This window comes from Leptodactylus fuscus, chromosome 5 (assembly GCF_031893055.1).
Source record: "Leptodactylus fuscus isolate aLepFus1 chromosome 5, aLepFus1.hap2, whole genome shotgun sequence".
Lineage (NCBI taxonomy): Eukaryota > Metazoa > Chordata > Amphibia > Anura > Leptodactylidae > Leptodactylus > Leptodactylus fuscus.
In genome coordinates this window covers 66130208-66139723 of record NC_134269.1, presented here as the reverse complement: position 1 = coordinate 66139723, position 9516 = coordinate 66130208, and positions in this window count along the sequence as shown.

Sequence of the window (9516 nt, the reverse complement as noted above, 5' to 3'; positions counted from 1 at the left end):
ATGGAAGAGGCAGATATACAGCTCAGAAATACAAGCTGGCTCCTGAGTCACAAGCACTCAGCCTTCCCCCCTCCCCTCCTGAGAGCAGTGAGCTACATCACTTGTCCTGGGCGGAGAGATAAGATCATTCCCTGGTTATGGAGACACAGTGTAAACCATGAAGTGAGTAGTCTCAGATAGCAGCCAAACAAAGCAGTTTTGCTGAAGCAATGTATGTAGGAAAAGTCTTAAATCCACATAAGCTAGCAGTATACATAGGATCCTTGAGATGGAACAACTCCTTTAAATGCAGGCACTTTTGAACAGTTGAGGAAGCAAAACACTGAATGTAATGTGTGGCCCTCAGACGAAAGCCAGAGCAATACCTAATGCTCCTATTACCCTCCACACAGTGGGGTAACTATGAACCTAGGGGCCCTGTGGCGAACTTTTGACATGGGGCCCCCCTAACCGACACCTGCCGAAGACCCCGACCGACCTCCCCCCCCACATTCCTGCGCTCTCTATTATTCCCCATAGTGGCCCCTGTACACACTATTATGCCCCATAATGGCTCCTGACACAGTATTATAACCCATAGTGGCTCATGCACACACTATTATACCCCATAGTGGCCCCCTGCACACCGTATTATAACCCATAGTGGCCCCTGCACACACTATTATGCCCCATTGTGGCCCCTGCACACAATATTATGCCCCATAGTGGCCCCTGCACACAGTATTACAACCCATAGTGGCCCCTGCACACAGTATTATGCCCCACTATGGACACCCATGAACAATTATTATACACTGCAAGAGGTAAAGCGTGGGCCGCCGACGCGCAGCCGCTCCCATTCATTCCTATGGAGCGAGGTATTCGAAACTGCAATTTCGAATACTATTCCCTCATCTCTTTTACTTACCTATCTCCGGCTCCCCTGCAGTCCTCAGTGGTGTCAGCTTTCTTCAATGACGTCCGGGACATCACATGACCCGGGACGTCACATGACTGGGACCTGTGTCCCGGGTCATGTGACATCAGGGAGCATCCAGAAGTAGGCCCGAACATGCCCGAAGCGTGGAAAGGTAAGTAACACAGTTTTTTATATTACCTTACCTCACTTGGACCTCCGATCATTATACTCGGGGGTCTGCCAGCATCGGTAAGTAAATAGGGCCCGTTATCACTCCAGCCGGTAATGGCCTATTAAGAAAAAAAAACACACAGGGGTAGTGGCTGTCGCCAGGCCCCTAATGTCCCGGGCCCTGTGGCAGCTGCTACCCCTGCTACCCCGGTAGTTACTAGAGATGAGCGAACAGTGTTCTATCGAACACATGTTCGATCGGATATCAGGGTGTTCGCCATGTTCGAATCGAATCGAACACCACGTGGTAAAGTGCGCCAAAATTCGATTCCCCTCCCACCTTCCCTGGCGCCTTTTTTGCACCAATAACAGCGCAGGGGAGGTGGGACAGGAACTACGACACCGGGGGCATTGAAAAAAATTGGAAAAAGTCATTGGCTGCCGAAATCAGGTGACCTCCATTTTAGACGAATAGTGGATTTCAAATCCGGGTCATATGAGAATGTGAACTTTGTGACTATGAGACAGGGATAGCTGTACAGGCAGGGATAGCTAGGGATAACCTTTATTTAGGGGGGAATGTTATTAAAAATAACTTTTTGGGGCTCTATCAGGTGTGTAATTGTGATTTTTGTGAGATAAACTTTTTCCCATAGGGATGCATTGGCCAGCGCTGATTGGCCGAATTCCGTACTCTGGCCAATCAGTGCTGGCCAATGCATTCTATTAGCTTGATGAAGCAGAGTGTGCACAAGGGTTCAAGCGCACCCTCGGCTCTGATGTAGCAGAGCCGAGGCTGCACAAGGGTTCAAGCGCACCCTCGGCTCTGATGTAGGAGAGCCGAGGGTGCACTTGAACCCTTGTGCACCCTCAGCTCTGCTACATCAGAGCCGAGGGTGCGCTTGAACCCTTGTGCACACTCTGCTTCATCAAGCTAATAGAATGCATTGGCCAGCGCTGATTGGCCAATGTATTCTATTAGCCTGATGAAGTAGAGCTGAATGTGTGTGCTAAGCACACACATTCAGCTCTACTTCATCGGGCTAATAGAATGCATTGGCCAGCGCTGATTGGCCAGAGTACGGAACTCGACCAATCAGCGCTGGCTCTGCTGGAGGAGGCGGAGTCTAAGATCGCTCCACACCAGTCTCCATTCAGGTCCGACCTTAGACTCCGCCTCCTCCGGCAGAGCCAGCGCTGATTGGCCGAAGGCTGGCCAATGCATTCCTATGCGAATGCAGACTTAGCAGTGCTGAGTCAGTTTTGCTCAACTACACATCTGATGCACACTCGGCACTGCTACATCAGATGTAGCAATCTGATGTAGCAGAGCCGAGGGTGCACTAGAACCCCTGTGCAAACTCAGTTCACGCTAATAGAATGCATTGGCCAGCGCTGATTGGCCAATGCATTCTATTAGCCCGATGAAGTAGAGCTGAATGTGTGTGCTAAGCACACACATTCAGCACTGCTTCATCACGCCAATACAATGCATTAGCCAGTGCTGATTGGCCAGAGTACGGAATTCGGCCAATCAGCGCTGGCTCTGCTGGAGGAGGCGGAGTCTAAGGTCGGACCTGAATGGAGACTGGTGTGGAGCGATCTTAGACTCCGCCTCCTCCAGCAGAGCCAGCGCTGATTGGTCGAGTTCCGTACTCTGGCCAATCAGCGCTGGCCAATGCATTCTATTAGCCCGATGAAGTAGAGCTGAATGTGTGTGCTTAGCACACACATTCAGCTCTACTTCATCAGGCTAATAGAATACATTGGCCAATCAGCGCTGGCCAATGCATTCTATTAGCTTGATGAAGCAGAGTGTGCACAAGGGTTCAAGCGCACCCTCGGCTCTGATGTAGCAGAGCTGAGGGTGCACAAGGGTTCAAGTGCACCCTCGGCTCTCCTACATCAGAGCCGAGGGTGCGCTTGAACCCTTGTGCAGCCTCAGCTCTGCTACATCAGAGCCGAGGGTGCGCTTGAACCCTTGTGCACACTCTGCTTCATCAAGCTAATAGAATGCATTGGCCAGCGCTGATTGGCCAGAGTACGGAATTCGGCCAATCAGCGCTGGCTCTGCTGGAGGAGGCGGAGTCTAAGATCGCTCCACACCAGTCTCCATTCAGGTCCGACCTTAGACTCCGCCTCCTCCAGCAGAGCCAGCGCTGATTGGCCGAATTCCGTACTCTGGCCAATCAGCACTGGCTAATGCATTGTATTGGCGTGATGAAGCAGTGCTGAATGTGTGTGCTTAGCACACACATTCAGCTCTACTTCATCGGGCTAATAGAATGCATTGGCCAATCAGCGCTGGCCAATGCATTCTATTAGCGTGAACTGAGTTTGCACAGGGGTTCTAGTGCACCCTCGGCTCTGCTACATCAGATTGCTACATCTGATGTAGCAGTGCCGAGTGTGCATCAGATGTGTAGTTGAGCAAAACTGACTCAGCACTGCTAAGTCTGCATTCGCATAGGAATGCATTGGCCAGCCTTCGGCCAATCAGCGCTGGCTCTGCCGGAGGAGGTGGAGTCTAAGGTCGGACCTGAATGGAGACTGGTGTGGAGCGATCTTAGACTCCGCCTCCTCCAGCAGAGCCAGCGCTGATTGGCCGAATTCCGTACTCTGGCCAATCAGCACTGGCTAATGCATTGTATTGGCGTGATGAAGCAGTGCTGAATGTGTGTGCTTAGCACACACATTCAGCTCTACTTCATCGGGCTAATAGAATGCATTGGCCAGCGCTGATTGGCCGAATTCCGTACTCTGGCCAATCAGCACTGGCTAATGCATTGTATTGGCTTGATGAAGCAGTGCTGAATGTGTGTGCTTAACACACACATTCAGCTCTACTTCATCGGGCTAATAGAATGCATTGGCCAATCAGCGCTGGCCAATGCATTCTATTAGCGTGAACTGAGTTTGCACAGGGGTTCTAGTGCACCCTCGGCTTTGCTACATCAGATTGCTACATCTGATGTAGCAGTGCCGAGTGTGCATCAGATGTGTAGTTGAGCAAAACTGACTCAGCACTGCTAAGTCTCTGCATTCGCATAGGAATGCATTGGCCAGCCTTCGGCCAATCAGCGCTGGCTCTGCCGGAGGAGGCGGAGTCTAAGGTCGGACCTGAATGGAGACTGGTGTGGAGCGATCTTAGACTCCGCCTCCTCCAGCAGAGCCAGCGCTGATTGGTCGAGTTCCGTACTCTGGCCAATCAGCACTGGCCAATGCATTTCTATGGGGAAAAGTTAGCTTGCGAAAATCGCAAACTGACAGGGATTTCCATGAAATAAAGTGACTTTTATGCCCCCAGACATGCTTCCCCTGCTGTCCCAGTGTCATTCCAGGGTGTTGGTATCATTTCCTGGGGTGTCATAGTGGACTTGGTGACCCTCCAGACACGAATTTGGGTTTCCCCCTTAACGAGTTTATGTTCCCCATAGACTATAATGGGGTTCGAAACCCATTCGAACACTCGAACAGTGAGCGGCTGTTCGAATCGAATTTCGAACCTCGAACATTTTAGTGTTCGCTCATCTCTAGTAGTTACGCCACTGCCTCCACAGATCTATAGATATAAGTATATCTGCATGTGTATGTACCCTGAGATTCAAAGAATGGTATATTAACTCACTGATACACATCTCTGGTCGATAGGAATTATGCTGATGTGACCCCCACTCATTTTGAGAATAACTGTATATTAGTCCTTGCTGTGAAAGGAGACCTCGTGTAGTCATTCTCCACTACAATACATAAACTACGCAAACTGTAACTTGTCTGACTCATGATTTTGCTAATCTGCAGCACCGTTCATTTACCGAGTATGGAAAATATATTAGGCTATACAACCAAGTGCATGTGCCATGAATGGCATAGAAGGCACATGGATGATATCTGTGTGCCATCTATGCCTCCACAGACCCATTGATTTACTTCAGTGAGGTCACAAAACAGACAGAAATAAGACCTGTCCTGAGTTTTGCCTCTGACGCACATCTCATACACAGGCTTGTGTATGGAGCCAGTGTGCTAATCGTGAAAAACATGGCTAGTACACTGACAAAGCACTTAGTTGTGAGCAAGAAGTCTTTGAAAATATATTGCAATAGTATTATTATTATTATTATTATTGTTTATTTATATAGCACCATTAATTCCATGGTGCTTTACATTTGGGTAAAGGAGAGATAATTAGAATAGGAGGAATAAATAGAGCTACACTATATCCGTGCCCTACAAGTGCAAATAAAGAAGAAGCTTCTCCTATCTTATCTATAGTTTATGTTTTGGATCACTGCTGGTTAAAGTTGAACAGGTTTGAGCATTGTCAATATCTAGCCAGATAAGGCAAAAAGATTCAGAAGATCAATCATTCCTTTAACTGAACTCTGTTCCTATCCCATGTTTTAGATTGAAGTTGTGACGCTGCATTCACAAGGTCATATTATTATTCCGTATTTTACATACCCATCCGTCATAATAATAATAACATTTTTTATTTATATAGCGCCAACATATTCCACAGCGCTGTACAATTTGTAGGGTTCAAGTACAGACAAAAAAGATACATTACAAAAGAAATAGTCACTTCACACAATGGGACTGAGGGCCCTGCTAGCAAGAGCTTACAATCTATGAGGTAGAGGGGGTGACACAAGAGGTAGCAGGGGCGGTTATGGACCCATCGATAGCTATGGACCATTACTGTGTTTTGGTCACAAATTCACACTATGATAGAATGATAGAGGATATGATAGAATTTGTACAGAGGCATGAAAATTTCTCCTTTGTATATCATATTGCATATCACCTAGACATAAGGTTTCTATAAGAGGATACATAGACAATGTGTCTATGGGATGTCTGACACTGTACAGGAAACGCGTAAATGACCCCTGCTGGTTGCAAACAGGAGTAAGAACAATATTGTAAGGGTTATTTAGGATCTCAATAAGGAGAACCTTATAGCAAGGTCACCTCTGCTATTTAAGAGCAGCAGTACAAGGGACAAATAGGAACATGCACAAGCTAATATCCAACAGTGACCCAGCTCACACTTAAAGGGGTACTCCCACGTCGCATACTTACCCGTCTTCGTTCTTCTAAAATCTTCTGTCTTCCGGCTTTGTCTCGTCATTGGTGGGCGGGGTCACATATGCAAAGCCAAGCGGCGAGATGCCGGCCCTGCGTGCGCGCTCATACACCAGTTTACCCTTCACAATGCAATTACAGACCCGACACCCTGCGGGTCCGTATTAGCATTGTGAAGGTTAGACTGGTGTATGAGCTTGCACGCAGGGCCGGCGGCATCTCGCCGCTTGGCTTTGCATATGTTCCTCTCGGCTCCACAGTACAGCGCGATTGGCGCCGCGAGGCAGAAGGACGTTCCTGGCTAATGGTCAGAAACGCCCTTCTGACCATAGAGCACTACGGTACCGGCACCGTAAGCTCTTTACACCGGGCACAGAACGGGAAAGCCGACAGTGCGCTGAATTCAGCGCACTGTCAGCTTTCCAGCAGTATATAACACTGCATGTGCCCAAAAGTGGTGAAAGGTCCTCTTTAAGTGTGTGTGTGATGAGACCTCCAAAAATTACTTTTCTTGCCCTTCACGTTAGCCCTTCCAAATTAAGTAAGTTAGAGGCCCTGAAGCTGAGCTACCAGCAGAGATTGAGGCCCTTGAGGTGACTTGAGCCTTTTACCAGCAGAGTTTTAGGCCCTTTTATTTAGTTCAGCCTTGCACCAGCAGAGTTTTTTACCGTTTGGGTGAACTGAGCCTCTAACCAGCAGTGTTTTTGGCCCTTGGGGTGAGTAGAGCCTTGCACCAGCAGTGTTTTACTTTTTGGCCCTTGGGGTGAATTGAGCCTTGCACCAGCAGTGTTTTATTTTTGGGTGAGTTGAGCCTTTAACCAGCAGTGTTTTTGGCCCTTGGGGTGGCTAGAGCCTTGCACCAGCAGTGTTTTATTTTTTGGCCCTTGGGGTGACTAGAGCCTTGCACCAGAAGTTTTATTTTTTGGCCTTGGGGTGACTAGAGCCTTGCACCAGCAGTGTTTTACTTTTTGGCCCTTGGGGTGAGTTGAGCCTTGCACCAGCAGTGTTTTTGGCCCTTGGGGTGACTAGAGCCTTGCACCAGCAGTGTTTTATTTTTTGGCCCTTGGGGTGAGTAGAACCTTGCACCAGCAGTGTTTTACTTTTTGACCCTTGGGGTGAGTAAAGCCTTGCACTGGCAGTGTTTTATTTTTTTGGCCCTTGGAGTGAGTTGAGCCTTTAACCAGCAGAGTTTTAGTTTTTGGCCCTTGAGGTGACCCTAAAAAATTAGATTTCAGGCCCTTGGGAGTGAGCCCTAAAACATTAATTTTCAGGCCCTTGGGGGGAGCCCTAAACAATTATTTTTCAGGCCCTTGGGGGAGCCCTAAAACATTAATGGTTTTTTTATACTATTATTTACCGTGAAGGTGGTGGTGTTGGAGGAGGAGGATGAAGAGGAGTACAAGGAACTTGTGTGCTGGCACAGACACATGGAACTGTGTCTCGTCAGTACTGTGGATGGGACATGCTGGTTGCGGATCCACAATATCTGCTATCCACCCTAGTATAGGTTCCTGGTGCTCGGGCCTCGTCAGCACTACACCCTGCACCCCGCTTGATGTTGTGGCACTGCTAGCTGCCCCTCTCCGGTATATAATTGGAGTCGAGCTACTGCGGCCTGGATTCCCGGCTGGATTTCCTCGTCCCCGTCCCCTTGTGCTACTTACGAGGGGCACTGCTGGCAGCCCCTCTTCAGTACCTGGACTGTGGACTGGATCCCCAGTAGGATTTCCATGTCCACGTCCTCGCCCCCTTGTGCTACTGACAAGGGGCACTGCTGGCAGCCCTTCTCCAGTACCTGGACTGTGGACTGGATCCCCAGCTGGATTTCCACGTTCTCACCCCCTTGTGCCACTGACGAGGGGCACTGCTGGCAGCCCCTCTCCAGTACCTGGACTGTGGACTGGATCCCCACATCTACGTGCCCGCCCCCGTCCCTTGATGCTACCCTGACGCATCATTGGCAGGTTCAATGTATGTGTACACTGTTCCTGCAGTGTCGCTCTGAAAAGAGCTGTAGTTTACAAATGTTTTCCTGCCTAGCAGAAGCTACAATCTCTTTCTCACCCTCAGAACAATCTCTCCCTATCTCACCAAAACGCATCTGACATGAATATTGCTGACACTATTCTTATAAATCTGAGGTCACCTGATTTAGCCAGTCAATGACTTTTTCCTATTTTTTTTCATGCCTACATTTTCCTGCTTCCTGTGCCACCTTCCCTGCACAGTTATTGATGCAAAAAAAAAAAAGCGCCAGGGAAGGTGGGAGGGCATACGAATTTTTACTGCGTTTACCGCGTGGTATTCGATTGGAATCGAATATGTTGAATAACTTAATATTCGCTCGAATATCTACTCGATCGAACGGTATTTGCTCATCTCTATTTAGTAACAGTCCTGAAAATAGGCTTAAAAGCCTAAAACTAGATCCTGCACACGCGATATAAAGCATTAAAAAAGAGGAAGAAGCATAAAGGTACAAGAGGCTCAATAAATCCCCCCTAAGTCTCTGAAATGCCTACTGTAGTCTAGACCAGGGGTGCTCACACTTTTTCAGCGTGTGAGCTACTTTGTTAGCTGACCAAGGCAAAAGATCTACTAGGGCGGGGCTGGGCCGAGATGGGACCGGGCGGGCTTGTGGGCGGGGCGTTTCTGTGGGCGGGGCCGGGCATGTGAGCGGGGCCAAACGGATCGTGAGAGCAGGAGACAGCGTTCTGTGGCCGCCCAGGGATCCCCGGTGTCTGTTCACAGCGCAGGCTGAGTGTTATCTCTGGACACTGGCAGGCTGGGGATGCGGCAACCCCACCTGCCAGTGTCAGGAGATGACTCTCAGCCTGCACTGTGAGCAAGCAGACACCAGAGATCCCTGCATCCCGCGATCGACCCATATGTCCTTTGCGATCTACCAGTCGATCGCGATTGACGTATTGGGTACCCCTGGTCTAGACTTTCTTACAACTTCATGTATCCTTTTTATATAATAAAGCAGAGTGATATATAGTGCTGGAAAGCTTCCAAAGAAGGAGGTTTCTCCATTTTTCCTGTTTCGTATATAGCAGAACAAAAGTAAAGTCATGGGAACTGGGAAATGGAGCAACAGAATACAGCAGGTATCAGCAACCTTTGACACTCCAGCTGATGTGTAACTTTCATTCCCAGCACGACCTAGTCTATCTCTTCTATCCTCATATATATCTTTCCTAGGTTAGTTTGGGCATGTGGTTGCCAGGTTATCTAAAACAGCACGTTATCCCTCTTCTACCCTTTCAGTTTCAAAACAATGAACACTCGATGGACCCCATTATAATCAATGAGGTCCGCTGAGCTCAATGTGTGACCTCAATTTTAGCAGTCCACCC